Below are 16,917 nucleotides of genomic sequence, written 5' to 3'. Positions count from 1 at the left end.
GCAAGTTCTGCCCACACAGCACCTCTACCTACCATTCAGGGATCCACAGCCACGCTCTCTCCAACAAGGTCTAGATCTCAGCTCTGGGGGAAGGAGGGCTCCTTTCTAGGTGCTGAGATATGAGCCCTAGGGGCAGCAGCTGCTCCTTACCTGCTATTCCTATATTCTTTAGAGTTCTATTTACTTCTTACTTCATTATTCCACTCTGTTATAGTCAATAATTCTTTCCATGTTCAAATCACTATGTGGTTTCTCTCCTGATTGGACCCAGAATGATACAGTGCCATCCATAAGTTTTACACTTACACACTTCTTTGTACTTCTATCACTGGCATCTTTCTTCTCTTTTTCTACAAGATTTTTAAACTCTTGGCTGGAAAGGAACACTTTTCTTAACTTGCTGTATCAATCTGACATTGTCCAAAATAATGCTTTTAACACAGAGGGACTAATAAATGTTTAAACTCACTTCAAATGATTAAAAAATACTCTATACACACTCATTAGTCTAAGGCCACAATAAATAAAATACTTTCTAATGACCCACAATTGTTTGAGAATTTCACCACCCAAAACATAAATAATTAGGATGGCATAAGAATGCATTCCTTGGTGTCCCTAGTCTATAAGATTTCAGAGACAGCCTGCATACTTAGACCTCCCAGACCTTTTAAGACAGGAGATAATGAACTGCTCATGCTCACAGACTCTTCATGGCTACAAGGTCAGAAATAGATTGAGGATGAATAAAGCTTATTTCTGTATAACTATAAACAATGAGTTAAGAAATTATGCTTAGAACAAGGATGTTACAGCCAAGTGATAAGTTATTTATTCACAAACAGGTAAGATAACTATGGTGGAATTTCAGGGTTGGAAGAATACGAGCTTTATGGTAAACCTACATTCTGTGCTTCTGAATACCTAGCAGAAACCCCCCTTCCACAAGCACAGTGTCATCAACACTGAGGGTATCTCCTATGAGGAAAACTGGGAAATGGTCAGAGGCTGCCCTCACTTGCTGCAAATCTCATGTGCCTTATCTTCTGCTGAAACTGGACCCTCTAGCTTATCCCAATAAAATGTAACTTATGTAAAATCTGTATGAAATGCTTGTTTTCATTAAGCCTCAAAACCAGCCCTCTGTGGGATTACCTCAATAGCAAATTAGAATTGGGAGCTGGAGCTGGAAGTACAGAAAATACAGGAAACAATCTACTGCCTTGAGTTCAAACACAGAAAAAGTTGCGCTACTTTTCAAATGCCTTTTAGTTATTTAAAGCAGTACCACTCAAAGAGTGCTACATGGACTGGCTACTTCCTTTACCAGTACTCAATGAAATACAGAAATTGAGAAAAAGTGTTTACTTTCAGAGCAATTTGACACAGTAATTTGCTGTTGACCCTAACAACAACAACAAAAGGGACCTGTATTTTTTATGTCTGGTTTTTCTTTCATTTCCATTTTATAGTATTTTACAAAAGTTATTAGTTTATTACCAAAAGATTCTGAGAGGCACTGCTCTAAACCACTCAACTCTGAACACAAAATTCTTTCCCAAAGGATTGGAATACATATTTCTCAAAAGATACACAAATGGCCAATAAGCCCATTAAAAGATACTTGACATCATTAGCCATTAGGAAAATGCAAATTAAAACCCCAGTGAGATACCATTTCACACCCAGTAGGATGGATACATTCAAAAAGACAGAAAGTAACAGGTGTTAGTGAGGACAGGGAGAAATTGGAACCCTCACACAGTGCCAGCAGTGCTGCCAAATGGTACAGTCCCTTTGGAAAACAGCCTGGTAGCTCCTCAAAAGGTTAAACATGGAGTTACCCTATGACTCAGCAATTCCATTCCTACGTATATACTCAAAAGAAATAAGAATATGTCCACACAAAAACCTATAGACAAATGTTCACAGAGGCACTATTCATCTAACAGTCAAAAAGTGAAAGCAACCCCATTTTCATTAACTGACGAATGGATAAAAAAAAAAATGTGGTATACCCATACAATGGAGTATTATTTAGCCATAAAAAGAAATGAAGTATTCATACATGCTACAATATAGATCAACCTTGAAAACACTGTGCTAAATGGAAGAAACCAGCCACAAAAGACATTTTATGTGAATCTACTTATATGTCCAGAACAGACAAATTCATGGAGACAGAAAATATATAAGTGGTGGCCTGGGACAAGGGGGAGCAGTTGGGGTAAAATGAGTGACTGCTATCGGGTGCAAGATTTCTCTCTGTGGGGCGCCTGGGTGGCTCAGTTGGTTAAGCGACTGCCTTCGGCTCAGGTCATGATCCTGGAGTCCCGGGATCGAGTCCCGCATCCGGCTCCCTGCTCGGCAGGGAGTCTGCTTCTCCCTCTGACCCTCCCCCCTCTCATGTGCTCTCTCTCTCATTCTCTCTGTCAAATAAATAAATAAAATCTTTAAAAAAAAAAAAAAGATTTCTCTCTGTGATAAAACAAACATTCCAGAATTAGAGAATGGTGATGATTATGCAATCTTATGAATACAGAAAAACAAAACAAAACCCACTTAGTTGTATACCTTTAAAGGGTGGATTTTAGCATTTATGAATTCTCTCTCTCTCTCTTTTTGTTTTAATTTACAGGAAAAGAAGCCACGGTGTGGCAGATGTAGACCCAGAAAGAAAGGGAATGATGGAAACAGAGGCAGAGATGGAGGGTTCACCTCTGGGGAAGAAGCAACTCTAAAGAAACTGCTGTAGTCTCCTAGAGTAATTTAAAAAGAAGACTTCTAAACAAATGAAGAATGGCTGGAATGATCATATAGCCTTGCAGTGGGACTACTCTCAAGGTGACAAAACTACTTAAAGTCACAATTCTTGCTGTGTTCAGAAAAAGAATCATCTTCATAATTTCAAAGCCATGCCTCCTATATTCTCTGCTGCCGTTCTTCATATGTGAAAAAAAGACTGGCCATCATCATTTAACAAAACAAACCTGCTGTCTGGATTATGTGTTCTGCTAGTAAAATTTCTACCAGGTGACAGGAAAATATGGAGGTAAAAATGTTCAGTTTTGGGGTGCCTGGGTGGCTCAGTCATTAAGCGTCTGCCTTCGGCTCAGGTCGTGATCCCAGGGTTCTGGGATCGAGTCCCGCATCGGGCTCCCCGCTCGGCGGGAAGCCTGCTTCTCCCTCTGCCACTCCCCCTGCTTGTGTTCCCTCTCTCACTGTGTCTCTCTCTTCAAATAAATAAATAAAAATTTTTAAAAAAATGTTCAGTTTTTCCATTTTTAAGAAATTAATGTTCTTGGAGGAAAACCATTTTTGAAAATCACTTGTTTCAGGCTTTCACACTCTAAATATCCTAATTCTCAAAACCATCCATGCCTCTCAAAACTTCTAAGTGACTGCAGCCTGGGACTTAATCACTGTTACTTATTATCCCCAAATGCACTCTCAGCCGCTCCCAGTCTATTCTTCACACTGCAGGGAGGGAACAACTTTAAAGTACATTAAACTTTGTCACATCAGTGTCCTACTTAAAGCCTTCAGGTGAGAGACTGAAGATAAAGCTCAACAGTACATGCATGATCAGGCCCCTAACTTTCCATACTCATTTCCTTGTAGTTTTAAAGAGTTCTTTTGTAGTTTTATCCATTCTTTCGGTTTTTCTAATAGCCATCTCAGGCCTTCACACGTGACCTCCTAGGAAGCTTTTCCGTTCACTGACCAATCACTCTACTTCCCTGGGACACCAGACTTTCAGTACTAAGCCAGTACTAAAGGACTCAGCAAATTGAGTTGGTCACGCTACTTTCTGTCCACCAGCTCCACCTGTCAAACACCGACTTCAAGTATTGGCCTTAAAGGTCAGTTTCTTTAGAAAACCTTCTCAGACACCTTCTCACTCCCATCCCATGCATATTATTTTCTTTCCTTTGTCTTAACATTCATCACACTGGATTTGCTTTTTAAATGTCTATCTTCCCGAACTATGTTATAAACTCTACAAGCACGGATTCAGTATTTTGTTGACCACTACATCACTAACACCTAGTATTGTATCCAGTTCATCTATCTACATGAGCAATTGTTGAATGAATAAATCAACCAATGAAAGGTTTATCTGTGATGGCATCAGAATCAAGTGAAGGTTTTTTCTTTTTTAGGCTGGAGGGGACTCAGCAAAATTTGAAGAAACAGTCACTATTTTGTTTTCTTTAACTATTCTAGAACTAAGATAATTAAATGCTCTATTTATTTTGATCCTCACAATTGATAAAACCTCACCTTAACTATCATATATTCAGTATAAGACCAGCAGGACAATAAATAGTCTAAATTCTCACTACTCAATCCCCATTACAATCCTCAATTTACAACAGATCACATTCCCATCCAGAAGATGGGATTCCAGACAATAGGCACTAGTAGGAACAAGTAAGTATGATCTCGTTCATGAGACAGCAAGGAGACAAGAAGGCATATGGCAGCAAGTAGTGAAAAATCAGATTGTAGAGTAGGGCCAAAATGTCACAGGTGCTGGGCAACAGGGAGCACCTGGAAGTTTGAGAGACTGGTTTGGGCGCCTGGGTGGCTCAGATGGTTAAGCGTCTGCCTTCGGCTCAGGTCATGATCCCAGAGTCCTGGGATCGAGTCCTGCATCGGGCTCCCTGCTCCGCAGGAAGTCTGTTTCTCCCTCTGCCTCTCTCTCTCTCTCTCATGAATAAATAAATAAAATCTTTAAAAAAAAAAAAAAGAGATTGGTTTTAAGTATTTCTTATTCTCAAAAGTAGTACCCGATCATTACAAAGACAAAAACAAAAAGCCCAGACGAGAATAAATCGAAACAAAAAAAATATTTGTAACTCCACTTCCCAGAAAGACCTGTTTTTTATATTTTCACCCTAGGCGCAGGGAAATGACACAGTTGAAGGAAAAAACCTTAGTCTCTCTTAAGTCAAATATTTATTTTGTGCCTACACTGTGTCAGACGCTAGAGATCAAAGATAACTATGATTCAGTGTCCCCTCTGAGTTGGCATCAGTGGGAAAATAACAGACGACTACTGTGAAATAAGGTAAGAGCTGATAGGGATGTGTGGAATACAATGGAAAAGAGGACGCACAGCTCCCATTTTTATGAGTAATTAGGCCAAGAAATCAGACTTGGCTTTTGAAGGATGAGAAGGAATTTGCCAGGCAAGAAAAGGGAGGAAGGTCCCTATATACAAAGGAAGCAGTGTGTGTAAAGAAATGTAGTAATCTAAATGTGATCCTTCTTTTTTTTTCTTTTTCCCCTTGGCTTTCACCCAATCACCACACTGAAAAAGTGAAACAATGACCAAGCAAGAAAGAAATGCTTCAAAATGACTGTAAGGTAGGGAATGGGGAAGTAAGGAACAAAGATTACCAAAAAAAAAAAAAAAAAAAAAAGCAGCAGCTTTGGCCACAAACCCCAAATGGCAATTCAAAATGAAAAAAAAGGGGCGGGGGCAATAAATTTATGAAATGTGTTCAACTTGAGAGAGATGCAAATTGAAACAAGATACCATTTCCTACTATCAAAGTGATAATCTATCAATCTAAAATAAGACCTCTGGGGCGCCTGGGTGGCTCAGTCGTTAAGCGTCTGCCTTCGGCTCAGGTCAGGATCCCAGGGTTCTGGGATCGAGCCCCGCATCGGGCTCCCTGCTCTGCCGGAAGCCTGCTTCTCCCTCTCCCACTCTCCCTGCTTGTGTTCCCTCTTTCGCTGTGTCTCTCTCTGTCAGATAAATAAATAAAATCTTTAAAAATAAAATAAAATAAGATCTTTGACTAAAAAATGGTTAACAGCAGATGGATTACTTGATTCCTTGGGTGGTTATCTAAGTTAAACAAAAACTGGAGCTGGCTTATTCTCATTAAAAAATGGTGTCAAATCAGAAGCCACCCACGTAGTCTATCCCAAATTTTCATGAAAACAATTTATATCAGATCTTTGAAGGATTTTCACTAACTATAAGGTCAATCTTAACTGAGAAGATTCATGACCCAGCCATGCTCTGCTTCATAAAACTAAGTTCAACCATCTGCCTAAAAAAAGATATAAAGACACCTTGTCCCTCTCTGCCTTTATTTAGAGACCCAAAGTCAGCCTCAAAGAAACGAACTAGTCAGCCACCCTTGTTACTAAGCTGTTTCTTGCTATGCAGAGGTGGGTTTTGTGGCAGCCAGAGATCCTTATTTTCCCCTCTGATCTTTCCACATATATTTAGGAGTTTACCATGCAAGTTCCAGAAAAAGCAAGTGTCTATGTGCCTATGTGTATGTACGGTTCAGGTGGAGCTGTATAAGCACAGAGAAACATGGATTGGCACGTGGCTTCCTGAGAGGTGTAGTCATATAAGCAAAGTGTTGTGTTGTGGTTATAAGGCTAGAATCAGAAGAGCCCTAACAGCACAAGTTAGAAACCAGGGTAGGATAAGATCCCACCAGAACTACCATATTAGATAAATGTCTATTAATCACTGGAACTCAGGCTAGGAGCTATGTATCCTTCGGCAATACACCTAAGAGGTTTCAACCAGAATCCCAGCCAACTATAGCAAGGATAACCCACAAACTCTTCTAACAAATGTACATCAGATAATATATAACAGTTATAATTCAAAGATAAAGAAGGAGAAAAAACATTAAACAATTTTTGTTGATCCCAACAAAAAATAATGTAGCACAAGAAAAGATAATTACCCATCACATGAAGCAGAGTCTGACTTAGATGATGAATCACCTCAAGACAAGACACAGAACTAACTTCCAAACAGTCTGGCAAACTATGAAAACAGGCATATATGGAGAGAAAAGCCAAAGATAAAATGAAAGTAATTTAAGAAAAGGGAGTGGCATAAATTTTTAAAGGATATAAAGAAGCTAAAATTTCAATAGCAGAAATAAAGCCTACATTGGAAGAGAGAAAGGAAAATCAAATGAGTGATAAGACAAACATTTGAGAAGCTCACACAAAGGACAGAAATGACAAGCCAACGTAATTACCATAACTATTTTCAAGAAAGTAAACAGAACTAAAACAAAGTAACCAAAAATATCTCTGGAAATGAAAAAAGAACCAAGTACAAAGATTGTAAGGAGCTAATGTATCAGGCAACATTAATGAACATGTATAAAAGACATGATCTGCCAAAATATTTCAATAAAAAGAAAAAAAAAAGGGGCACCTGCTTGAGGATTCTCTCTCCCTACCTCCACCCCTCCCCACCCTCTTGTGCACTCTCTCAAATAAATTAATCTTAAAAAAAATTAGCTGAAAATGCTAGTTGACAAACATGATGAATCACCTTAAATGTAAGCCTGAGAAAAATGGCAATGAGCACCAACTCCATCTAAATAAAATTTAAATAATTTGTGTTAACACTGTGTAATTACCAAGATAAAAGACTTGAAAGATGAAGTTAAAAACATGAAATGGGTAAAAAATATATGAACAATACAAAGTTCCAAGTTCACCATGAAGAGGAAAAGCAGATAAAGTGAGGGTGGATTTAAGAAGAGAAGCTAGTCTTCTAATACAGGGAGACTCAAAGTATAGTTTTCTTTTAGACTGACAAACCAGAACATTTTTTTAAAATTTAGATTTATACTTGAATTCATTTAAACTATAATTAATGGACTTAAAAATAAGATGTATAAATTCCAAGTAAGTGAGATAAAAGCAACAAATATAATTTATTAAATCAAAAACGAGAAAACACCAACAGATGACTGGATAAACTGTGTTATACAGCTGACCCCTGAACAGGACAGGTTTGAACTGTGCATTGTATGCCAGCTTTCTGATACAGTACTATATAGATATATTTGCCTTATGATTTTCTGAGTAACATTTTTACTTCATCATAAGAATATAATCTATAACATATATAACATGCAAATTATGTGTTAATTATTGTTCATGTTATTGGTAAGGCTTCTGGTCAACAGAAGGCTATTAGCAGTTAAATTTTGGGGAGGTTAGTCAAAAGTTATATGCAGATTTTGGACTGTGTGTGCAGGGGCTGACACCCCTAATCCCCACATTGTTCAAGGGTCAAGTGTATATATACAATGGAGTATTATTATTCAGCCTTAAAAAAGAATGAAGTACTAATACATTCTACAGAAAGGATGAAAACATCATGTGCTATGTGAAACAAACCAAACACAAAAGGACAAATATTGTATAATCCTACTTACATGAATCATCTAGAATAGGCAAAACCATAAGAGACATAAAGTCATTAGAGAGAGGTTACCAGGGATTGGAAGTAAGGAGGAATGGGGAGTTAGTTTTTAATGAGTAAACAGGTACAGTTGGGGAAGATGAAAAAGTGGTGGTGATGGGTGTACAACAATGTACATGTATTTAATGCTACAGAATTGTATATGTAAAAATGGTTAAGATGGTAATTTTTATCTTATATTTTACAATTAAAGCAGCAGCAATGAATCATTGAAAAACAGAAAACATTAAATAAAATGATAGAAACACATCCAAAAGAATTCATTATGAAAATAAGTGTTTTAAACATTCACTCTGAATTAAAACAAAAATAAACTAGAGGGTTGCCTGGGTGGCTCAGTCGGTCATGGGATCTCAGGGTCATGGGATCAAGCCCCACGTTGGGTTCCACGCTCAGTGCGGAGTCTGATTGGGATTCTCTGCCTCTCCCTCTGCCCCTTCCCCTGCTTGCTCAAGTGCACGCTCCCACGTGTTCTCTCTCAAATAAATAAATACATGTAATTTTAAAAAGACACAACTAAAACAAATTGGCATGGAAAGACAAAGTTGGATAATTTATTGAACAAAGACATTTAGTACAGACAGGAATTTAAGTAAAATACAAGACTCAAAAAGTATGATGATTATTTTTATTAAGTATAATTGATAATGAGACCTTTAGCAGTAGATAACTTACACATGCATCAAATAATATACTGCATCAAAATACATGATAAAAATCATTAGAGTTGAGAGAATGAGAGACAAGCCACAGACTGGGCAAAAATACCTGCAAAAGAAATACTGGATATAAAATATACAAAGAACTCTTTAAAACTCAGCAATATAAAAATTAACAACCCAATTTAAAAACGTGCATAACTTCCAAAGAGATACCTCACCAAAGGTGATACACGGATGGAAAAGCAGCATGCAAAAAGATGCTCAACATCAATCATTAGAGTACTGCAAATCAGAACAATGAGATACCATTACATACCTATCAGAATAGTTAAAATCCCAAACACTAACGACATCAAATGCTCGTGAAGATGCTGAGCAACAGGAACTCTCCCACCCATGGTTGGTGGGAAGGCAAATGGTATAGCCATTCTGCAAGACATTTCTTACAAAACTAAATATACTCTTACCATACAATCCAGCAATTATGCTCCATGGTATTTACTCAAACCGGCTGAAAACTTATATCCATACAAAAATGAAACACAGATGTTTATAACAATTTTATTCATAATTGGCAAATGTGAAAGCTACCAAGATGTCCTTCAGCAGGTGAATGAATAAACAAACTGCAGTACATCTAGTCAATGGAAATTATTCACTGCTAAAAAGGAATGAGCTATCAAGCCATCAAAAGATATGAAGGAAACTTAAATGCATATTGCAAGTTGAAAAAGTTACATATTATATGATTCCAATTATAGGACATTCTGGAAAAGGCAATATTATGGAGACAGCAAAAGCACTAGTGGTTGCCAGGAATTAGGGAGAAGGGAGGGATGAATATGTGGAACACAGGAGCTTTTTAGAGCTGGGAAACTGTTCTGTATGACACTGTAATGATGGATACATGTCAACAGCCACCATTTGTCCACACCCATTGAATGTACAGTATCAAGAACGAACCCTAAACTTTGGACTTTGGTTGATAATGATGTGTCAATGCTGGTTTATCAATTAAAACAACTGTATCACATGGTGAGATGTTGATGGTGGGGGAAGGGGTACTGGGAGTAAGGGAGAGTTTGAGGTATACAGGAACTCTGTACTTTTTACTCAATCTTGCTTTTACAAAATTGCTATATAAAATGAAGTATTAAAAAATTAAAAATCATTAGAAATAAAAGAAACTGACATCCAACCAACATATACCTACTGCATGCCCACATGTTCTAAGTTCTAAACAGAGTAACAGCAAAGACATAGAGAAACAAGAAAATGAAAGAAGCCAAATAATGTCAGATGAAAGTGCTATAAAGACAGACACAGAAGAGCAAGAAGTTAGATACCGAGTGGGGTAGATGGAGGCTATTTTAGATGACTGATCAGGTAAGGCCCCTTTGAAACAGTAATGTATGAAGGGAAGACAGTATTCAGGCAGAAGAAACAAAAATGTAAAGGTCCCAATGTGAGAACAAGCTCTTAGAAACAATGTGACCCTCTTAATCTTTGACAGATTAAGATTTAAAAATTAATGAAGGCTGGGTGCCTGGGTGGCTCAGTCAGTTGAGCGTCCCACTCTTTTTTAAAGATGTATTTATTTATTTGAGAAAGGAGAGCACAAGCAGGGGGAGCGGTAGGCAGAGGGAGAAGCAGTCTCCCTGCCGAGCAAGGAGCCTGATGCAGGACTGAATCCCAAGACCCTGGGATCATGAAATCAAGCCCTGCATTGGGCTCTGCACTGAGTGTGGAACCTGCGTGGGATTCTCCCTCTCTCCCTCTGCCCCCGTCCACATGTGTGTATATACGCTCACACACGCTCACTCTCAAAAAAACAAAAAACCAAAAACCAAAAAACTAATGAAGACTAAGTCTTATAATAAGAACCATTAAAAAGGAATAAACCAAATAAGGTAGTTTGAATAATTAAAGTTATATATATACTCTGCAAACAAAAATCTTTAAGTTTTTACAGAACACTTACCAAATTGGATTATGCTTTAAATCATTTAAAAACAAAACAAAAAACCCAAAAAAACAGGGATGCCTGGGTGGCTGTCAGTTAACTGTCTGCCTTCAGCTCAGGTCATGATCCCAGGGTCCTGGGATCAAGTCCTGCATCAGGCTCCTTGCTCAGTGGGAGTCTGCTTCTCCCTTTGCCTGCAGCTCTCCCTGCTTGTGCACTCTCTCTCTTTCTCTGACAAATAAATAAATAAAATACTAAAAAAAAAAAAAAACCCTCAGGGGGCACCTAGGTGACTCAGTCGGTTAAGCATCCAACTCTTGATTTCAGCTCAGGTTGTGATCTTAGGGTTGTTAGATCGAGCCCCACGTGGGGCTCTGTGCTCAGTGTGGAGTCTGCTTGAGATTCTCTCTCTCCTTTCCCTCTGCCCCTCCCCCCACTCGTGGGCATGTGTGTGCTCTCTCTCTTAAATAAAAACCTTAAAAAAAAAAAAAACTCAGCAAATTTGAAAGACAGTTTAAAAGACTATAGTCACTGACAACAATGAAAGAAAATAGAACTGTCCTAAATACCTCTTCAGGCAAAGAGGAAATCAAACTAGAAATACCAACTATTTGGAAAGTAATTAATATAAGTACATGATTCATGTAAATTATAGAGTGCAGCCAAAGCTGTACTCAGAGGCAAATTAAGAGCATTAATGTTTTCATTATTAAAAAAAAGAAAAGGGAACTAAGAATTTGAATTAGAAAAAGCATAACAGGGTGTTTGGGTGGCTCAGTGGGTTAAGCATCCAACTCTTGATTTTGGCTCAGGTCATGATCTCAGGGTTGTGAAATCAAGTCCCACATCAGGCTCCATGCTGGGCATGGAGACTGCTTAAGGTTTCTCCCCCTCCCCCCCGCCAATCACTCATCCTCTCTCTAAAAAAAAAAAAAAAGGCAGCATAAAAAAATGAAGAAAAGCAAAATAAAGAGAAAAGTAGAAATCAGGGAATCAGAAAACAGAAAACCAACAGAATAAATCTAAAAGCTGGTTATTAAAAACTAAAGAGAAGGTGAAGGATTATTACCTATTGTGTATGAAGAGCTTCTACAATTTGATGAAGAAGTATAGATTGATACAGGCTTTTGGACAGCAATTTGGCATCTACTGAAACTTAAAATGCACATTTAAGAATCCTTTTTATGGAAATACTTGTATACATATGCATATGCACAAAGATATAAGGAAGCTCAATAAGCCTCCAGTTTCACTTGCTCAAAATTGAGAGAATAAAGACTGTCCCTAACTTACCACGGTTTGACTAAGTTTTTCATCCTTACGAAGATGTGAGAGTGAAGTCTCCACATTCAGTAGAAACCGTATTTTGAATTTTGCTCTTTTGCCAGGGTTGGAAATATGCAGTACCATACTGTCTTGTGACACAGGGCAGTGGCAGCGAGCCACAGCTCCCAGTCAGCCACGTGATCAAGAGGATAAACAACTCATACACTTAAAACCATTCTACTTTTCACTTTTAGTATACTACTCAATAAAGTACATGAGATTTCAACACTTTAATATAAAATAGGCATTGTTAGAGGGTTCTGCCCAACTGTAGGCTAACCTAAGTGCTCTGAGCACGTTTAAGGTAGGATAGGCTAAGCTATAATGTTTCGCCTTATGCCATTTTCAACTTACAATGGGTTTATCGGGACAAAATCCCCTTGTAAGTTGATGAAGATCTGTACAGTAGTCCCCTCTTACCACGGTTTCTTTCTGCAGTTTCAGTTACCAGGAGTGAACTGCCGCCCTGGATCCCGCTTCTGAGGTATCGCCAGAAGGTCAATAGTAGCCTATCGCTACATCACAGTGTCTATGCCATTCACCTCACTTCATCTCATCATGTAGGCATTTTATCATCTCACATCATCACAAGAAACGTTGAGGACAGTTCAATGGGATATTCTGAGATAGACCACATTCACATAACTGTAATTACACCATATTATTTATAACTGTTCTATTTAATTATCAGTTACTGTTGTTAATCCCTTACCGTGTCTAATTTATAAACTTTATCACAGGTATGTATATGTAGGAAAAAACATAGTATATATAAGCTTCATTCTATCCACGGCTTCAGGCATCCACTGGAGGTCTTGGAACATATCCCCTGTGGATAGGGGGAATTACTGTAACATAAATAACCATGAATAGGGTGCCTGGGTGGCTCAGTTGGTTAAGCAACTGCCTTTGGCTTGGGTCATGATCCTGGGGATCCTGGGATCCCGAGTCCCATATCCAGCTCCCTGCTCTGGCCTGCTTCTCCCTCTCCCTCTGCCTGCCGCTCCCCCTGCTTGTGCGCGCGTGCTCTCTCTTTCTCTTGCTCTCTGTCAAATAAATAAATAAAATCTTTAAAAAAAAAAACATGAATAATTAAACAAAGTACAATGGACTGTATCATGACGGTTAAAAAGATGAAGTACAACTGTATGTATTGAGATGGAAAAGAATATATAATAACCAGAACTTTTATTTTGAAAAATTGGTTAAAACCACACACATAGTGCTTATTTCTAATTGCATAAAGAAAACAAAATTGTGGGGTGCCTGGGTGGCTCAGTTGGTTAAGCATCTGCCTTCAGTTCAGGTCATGGTCCCAAGGTCCTGGGATCGAGCCCCGCATTGGGCTCCAGCCCCGCATCGGGCTCCCTGCTCTGTCGGAAGCCTGCTTCTCCCTCTCCCTGCTTGTGTTCCCTCTCTGGCTGTCTCTCTCCGTCAAATAAATAAAAATCTCCAAAAAAAAATTGTTAACAGTGGGTACCTCTAAGGACGAGACTAGAAAGTGAGGAAAGAGCAATTTTCACTTTTTTATTCTAAATAATTGAGCTGCTTAAACCTTTTACAATAAGCATGTGCTGCTTTTGGAATTTAAAAATAAGGAAAAAAACACTAGTCTGTTATGATGGTTATTTCTGAGGGCTGAGGCTAAAGTGATTTTTGTCCTGTTTCTTAATACTCTTCGCTATCTCCAAACTTTCTATGAGAAATATGCATACTTTTTAAAATTTGAAAAACCTGTATTTTATATCAGTGGCAAAGCTTTTTTTCCAAAAAAATAATTTTTAATTTAACAGTTATGGTCTCAGAAAATTGGTCCTGAGATCCCAACCTCTTCCAGAAAGCATATTTTTTTAAAAGATTTTATTTATTTGAGACAGAGTGCGCACACGTGGGCACAAGCAGGGGGAGGGGCAAAGGGAGAGGGAGAGGCAGACTCCCCACTGAGCAGGGAGCCCGATGCTGGACTCTATTCCAGGACCCCAGGATCATGACCTGAGCTGAAGGCAGACACTTAACCAACTGAGCCACCCAGGCGCCCCTCCAGAAAGCATTCTTAAATCTGTTTGGGAGCATAATATTTGCTATGGAGGCAATTAAACGTAAAACCTATTTTAGAATGGAATATTAACTAACCTTTATTAAGAACTTAAGTACTGCATTTGCAAAGTACTTTACCTGCATTATCTCATTTGCTTTAAATAGCCCAATGAAATTTGTATTATATTGTTATTACTATCAATCCCCATTTTACAGAAGAAGAAAACCGAGTCCTGGAAAGAGTACGTGTCTTACCCAGGGTCAAGTAGAAGAGCCATGATTCAAACCCGGGTCTCCAGCACCTAACCATTTGAGGCACATGTAATCGTAAGTACTAATGTACCTCAGAGATAATAATAGGCTAGAATTCTGAAATCCTGCATGAATGCTTAGAATGACTATCCTTAAATAGGTTAGTGATCCTAAAATGAAGAAGTAGTGAAAATTCTGATCACAGAAGAAAACAATCAGTATTTCTTCAAGGCAAGGGGGGGGGCTATTCTTCCTTCTCTTTCTGCTTCTACCAAGGTACAAGAAGGATACAAGGGGCAACTCAGATTTGTAAGTAACTTACCTGCCCCCTCTGACTAGTCTGGAATTAGCCCTCTAAGTAACTGGAAGGGCTTTTGAAAACAAACTGATCAGAATCCCAAAGCCTTAAAGCTACTTTCAAGTTTTAATCAAAAGGAGAAATTTCGAAAAGTCAAAAGAAACATTATACTTGATTATTAGAATAATCGATATTGACAGAAGAAACATAGGAATGATTTTAAAGTACCTACTTATTTTATCTTTATCTATTTGAACAAGTTCGCTTTTTTAAAAAGTATAATTGAAAGTTTATCCTTAGCTACCTGAGCAAGTTCTACCTTTTTTCTTTAAAAAAGTATAATTAAAGAGAAATATACACCAGCGTTAACCGTGCCCACTCGGAAACCTGCCTATCATAAAGATCAGAGAACCACTGGAACCCCTATTCATTTGTTTAGTAGATACACTCCGAATACAAACTTACTGTTACTTTATGATTTTGGGTTTGCAAGGTTAGTATCAAAGTCCAGAAGATTAACTCTCTTTTTGAGTAACAGTAAACCAGGAATCAGAGCCCTAAGTGAAGAGGAATATCCAGTAACTCTTCCTTGGTAAAAGTATCAAGAACTGACAGAGAAGCTGACATCAACAGACCAAATTCCACACTCCAACATTTCTATACCGTAGCCCCTTTGGCCAACAAGACCTCTCAAGTTAAGGACAACTGTCACTATCAAATGATGAAAGTATTAAAGCTCAGTACTAAGTCACTTGGGTAAAAGTGGAGTATTTAGTAAAAGCAAAAGTCACTGAATTTAGACCAACCTCTTTCACCAAACCCTGAAAGTGGGCTTAAGACCTACATATATTACAAGTCAAAAACATTTTGTTTTTTGCTCAAAAACAAATGAACAAAGGTTCATTTTGCATAATGTAAATCAGTGTTCTTGGCTAATTAATAGCTAGAAAGATTTAAAAGCTAAGGATGAAAGAGTTGCCTTAAATCAATACCTATATTAACAGAACATGAACAAAGCTTTCCATTTATATGTATGTGTGTGTGTGTATATATATATGCATGTTTCCACATATACATAAAAGATACTTAGAAGTTAGTATGAGTGTGTTTTACAAATGCCACAGAGCTTCTGGCAAAGTTGACAAGTTCTAACCTGCTTTAAAAATTACTATTCACTGCCTTCATCCCAATCTGATTTTATTTAATGTTATTCTTTTGGATAACCCTACAAAAACAAAACCCCCCAAGCAAATTCTTGTACATTTCAATATCCTGCCTACTTATAAGAGCGGAAGAGTCAAACAGAGAAGGGGAAAAAACGTGACGTGCACAACCTTGATCCAAAACACAGCTCGTCGTAGTCTAATTTTAGGCCTAACCATTTTGATTGTCTTTGAAGGTTAGAAAGAAAACAAACAACTACCGATAACCTGTAAAGTAGAACTGAAACAATTATATCAATGGGAGTTGGCATGATTTATCAAGGAGGAAACAAATCACGCTCACAACTGCCTAGAGTATTCCAATTAAAATGAAGATACAAGGAAGTTACAGCCCCACACCAACCGACAACAGAAATTACTTTTCACACTTTAGTTCTGGGATGAGTTTATCTTTTAAAGAATTAGTCAAAAGGTTGAGTCCACCGAAGACTCTGTAGCAACGTCCTATGTGTGTTGTTTTAAAGAAAGCCAAACACGGTGAAAAGCCAACCTTCACCTAAATTACCTAAAGAAGCAACTATTCACCTCCTGGCTGAAGATCAAACAAGAACCACGAGAAGATCCGAAAGGTCGGTTCTCAGGCGAGGCCCTCAAACCCTCGGAAAACTATACGTTTCTACTAACGCGGAAAATGGAAGAGATTACACATTGCAGTTTAGAAAAAGAGTTAAGGGACTAGAGGCAATATGCCTAACCAATCAAACTAAGATGACCAGAGAGGCAGCAAGGAGGGGCTGGGACTCAGGAAAAATCGAGGACTAAAACCCGAGACGTGAGTGTGAACACTAAAGTAAACTGAGAACAGGAGGACGCTGAAACGCGAGGGAAGGGAGATCTAGAGTGGGCAGAGCCTGTGGCACGACACGGCCCTGGGCAGGGCTGGG

At 38.3% G+C, this 16,917-nt stretch overlaps 1 protein-coding gene across 1 annotated transcript in view; it reads right to left on the bottom strand.

Moving 5' to 3' along the window:
- PAK2 (p21 (RAC1) activated kinase 2) overlaps nt 1-16,917 on the bottom strand; it is an 84,577-nt gene that overhangs the window by 67,301 nt on the left and 359 nt on the right. The gene's annotated exons all lie outside the window — the stretch shown is intronic.

This window comes from Neomonachus schauinslandi, chromosome 1 (genome assembly GCF_002201575.2).
Source record: "Neomonachus schauinslandi chromosome 1, ASM220157v2, whole genome shotgun sequence".
Taxonomy (NCBI): Eukaryota; Metazoa; Chordata; class Mammalia; order Carnivora; family Phocidae; genus Neomonachus; species Neomonachus schauinslandi.
The sequence above is the reverse complement of the archived record's forward strand: the minus strand, read 5'-3'. Positions and strand labels throughout refer to the sequence as shown.